The sequence below is a fragment of the Atta colombica genome, unplaced genomic scaffold, assembly GCF_001594045.1.
Source record: "Atta colombica isolate Treedump-2 unplaced genomic scaffold, Acol1.0 scaffold12, whole genome shotgun sequence".
Classification (NCBI taxonomy): Eukaryota; Metazoa; Arthropoda; class Insecta; order Hymenoptera; family Formicidae; genus Atta; species Atta colombica.
This window is the reverse complement of record NW_017259206.1, coordinates 1,729,470-1,733,674: the sequence shown is the minus strand read 5'-3', so window position 1 is coordinate 1,733,674 and position 4,205 is coordinate 1,729,470.

The following is a 4,205-nucleotide window of genomic DNA, read 5'->3' as shown; positions in this document are numbered from 1 at the left end:
ATTCAAAATTTAAAAAATTAAAAATTAACACAATGTGACTTATTTCAAGTTATAATTAAATTAACAAACTTGAAATTAATATAATTAACAAACGTTTCGGCTCACAAAACCTTCTTCAGTGCTACAACGCAGAGATACAATCTTAAATTAACGAATAAAAAATAACGGATACAATGAAAATTAAAAAATCATCAATGGTGAAGTATAAAATATAAAAAGATATAAAAAAATTCGAACGTTAATACGTATCCCAGAAGATAATAAGCTAGGAACATTTGGATACTTCAGTTAACAGTAACTTAATTATGTTCATTGATAAAATAGATTTGCAAATTACTCTGTCGACATTAAAAATCCAGTTTGTTACACGATTGTGTCAAATGATTTGAGAATTCTTTAATTACGAGTATTTTATGATATTGATAATTTATATAAAATAATGTAATCTGTAATCTAAACTCTCAATCAAAGATTAAGTACAATAAAGATACTGACTGTTGCTCGTTTGAAAATTAACAAAAAAAATTAAAATATTATTCAAAATTAAAATATAACTCAAAATAAAAAAAATATTATTATTATGTAACAACAATTATGATTTTTACTAAGATATTGATAAACAAATTAAGCTTGTTATATTTTAAACATTTAGAAAAAAATAAAGGAAAATCAAATGAATACGAGCAAATAAAGATGAAGAAGATAATTTATTAATAAATTATTAAATTAATGACAGTACATCATTTTCATTAAATTATGCTCAGCCATAAATATAACACTAATGACTGTTTAAAAAAATAAGTGGTAAGGAAAATAATAGACTAACAAGAACATTGTCCAATGTGCACATCGATTTTAATAAAGCTTTTATTACTAAAAATACTTGCAAAATGATGAACAGCAATATCCATTTCATCAGCAACCGTTAATATTTAATAAGAAAAACCAACGAGAAATCTAAAAATGATTTTATATAGATGGAAACAAAAAGGTTTTATTGATTAAATAAAACACATATGAACATATTAACAATTGATGGTATTTTACCGAGAGTTTATGATACTCCCAAAATTCATAAACATGGCATACCATTGAGGATTATTGCAATTATCAAGTCCATTGTATCGTTTAGCCTGTTATTTAAGTAAAATTACGAAAGAAAATATCCCTGAGACATCTATACTTTCATAAAAATAGTAAACAATTGATAATAAATTAAATAATGTGACGCTAAATGAAGATCAAATTTGAATATCATTAGATGTAATATCCTTATTTACTAATGTTCTAATAAAACCATCCATAAAACATAGAGACAAGATAACCTCATATAAACTTATAAACAATAAAATTAAAGTAACTTTAGATGAATTTAAAAGTGGGATTAGTTTAATATTGCATTTGACACACTTTACTTTTAATAAAGTCTGTTATAAACAGATTTATGGTGTACTAATGGGATCTCCTAAAGTGTATAAAGAGAGTGACACCAATTAGCCGAAAGTCATTTTATGTCCTACATCTGGGGTATCTGTATGATGCAATTTCTCGTCTTAACTTCTTGTTTCTTTAACGTTGTCTTATTTCTAAATAACAGTAAGGACACTTAACGGCGAAGCCAATCAGCATTAGGCACATGCATTTGGCGTCACTCTTCTATATTAGAATCACTTATTATTACAACTAATATAATGATGCAAGATATTAAAGAATTAGCATTAGATAAATTGTCATTTACAATATATACCATTCTTTTTTAGATATATTAATGATATACTGCTATCTGTTCCTAAAAACAATGTAGACAAAACATTAATAATTTTTTATTCCATACATGAACGGTACAGTTCATGATAGAAAAACAATCAAATTTTTTTTTAGACGATAAAATAATTAAAGAAGATAATAATATGATATTTGATATATATAAAAAAGCACATCGTTCGATAGGTTACATTTTAACTCTCGCCACTCGAGCATAAAAAAGGTATAATTATAGGAATGGTAGATAAATTAATGACAATAGTACATTTCCTAAAAATATTAGGCAAATAATTAATATATTATTGTTAAATTGTTATCCAATGAATTTTATATTTAAGACAATTAATAATAGAATTAAATATTTGATTTGATGATCTTAATATAAATTAAGAATTATTATAACCTAGCTGGTTGATGATTGCTATTTATTAATAAGATATAATCATGAAAACAATTAAATAGATTCAAATATTTTGATCATAAATGTGGTTCTTTTCAATGAATAAATTAATGAGTAACTATATTCGCATGTCATCATAATATAAAATTCGCATGTTAATGGTATAACGTATCGAGATCTTCTATCCTTTATATTGTCAGTATTGTAATGTAAGTTAGACATATTCATTGAAGAGGACCGTTGGAAAAAGGTTGAAATGTTTGAAGTGAAAGTTGTTATTGAAATTTGTTATTGTTTATGCCATAAGTTATCTTGCTAGGCTCTAATAGTTCTTTTCTAGTTTTAATATTATTGAATTTTAATTATTTAATAGAAATTAGAATGTTTATTAGAAAATTAACAAAAGTTATTTCTTTGTGCAAACTACTAGTCTAGACTACTCTTTTGTAAGTATAGATTGTATGGCTTTTACAGCAAATGTCATAATGTGACAGAGCTCTAGAGCTCTATATTGGACTAAGAAAAAGTCTCAATTTCGAACTTTTTGTCGAAACGTTTCAGCGTATACTCCACCTCACAGGTACGTATTAATGCGTATACTTCAATCCTGGAAAAGGATTTTCCAGAATCAGTAAAAGAGGAAAAGGGTAGTTATACAAAAGTTATTGCGTTTAGTCGATAATAAAAATAACTTTAAAATCCCTTTAAGAAGTTACATTAGTAAAACGCTATACAATTATTTAATTTTATACAACTCGAAATGTATATAGCCAAATAAAATGTTAAATGATAAACAATACAAATATACATAAATTGTGTAATAATACTCTCAAGCTTAAGAAGAATGAAATAGTATGTATAATTAAAGTATGTATGTTAAAATGTACCTTAGAAACGTTTCAAAATGCTTGAAAGAAAAAGTTATAATAAATGCTAATTATTATATATTGGCATATTAGCGTTATGATTTAACGGCGAACTACTGAGCACATAATTTCAGTACATATAATTTGAGAGCACATAATTTAAGTAATCACTAGAATTCGCCACTTAATAATGGAGATTTTAAGAGGGGCTATTATATCTATATTGGCCATAATATCACCTTCTCCTCTATAATTGATTTTATATATATATATATATATATTATGTAAGCACAAAAACACTTACTTTTCAGTACTTTCTACATATATTAAAATAGAATAAAATATTTTTTCCATAGGTCTGTTCGCGTTGCTTACAAGCTCCAAAAATTTTTTGTATTTAAATACGTGAGTCGTTTGATAAGTTTAGTAAATTTCCATGAAATGGCACTACAATCCACTTGATGACGCGACATCTCGAAAGATCCACTCTTCGAACTCCTTCAGGCCAAATTTCAGCCAGAAAGGACGCACGTTTGGTAGTCATTTGAAGCGAGATTGGCGCGCAAAAAAGTGCTCTTCCATCAAGACAACGCGCCGTCCCACAAGACCGTTGCAATGACAAAACTACGAATTGAGCTATTCTTCATCCACCTTATTCTCCGGATTTGGCCCCGTGTGATTTCTTTCTGTTCCCAAACTTAAAAACTTGACTCGATGGGAAAAAATTCTCGTTAAATGAGGAAGTCATTGTCGCCATCAATGAGTATTTTGCAGACTTTGAGACAGCCTACTTCAAATGACTACCAAACATAAACTATGCGTCCTTTCTGGCTGATATTTGGCCTGAAGGGGTTCGAAGAGTGGATCTTTCGAGATGTCGCGTCATCAAATGGATTGTAGCGCCATTTCATAGAAATTTACCAAACTTATCAAACGACCACGTATATATTCGGATGTTGAAGAGAAAGAAAGTGTAGATGCTGAGTGCAAAAAGTGCAAGAGACACAAACAGAACTCATATATTATTGTACATAAAACTAGAGCTATAAATTACTATATCTTAGAAACAAGAAATTATACCAAACCAAATATATTTTGAAGATGAAAGTTTATATTTTCGCATGGCATTAACAAATATGTTATAAAATTTATAAAAAAATTACTGCCAATACTAT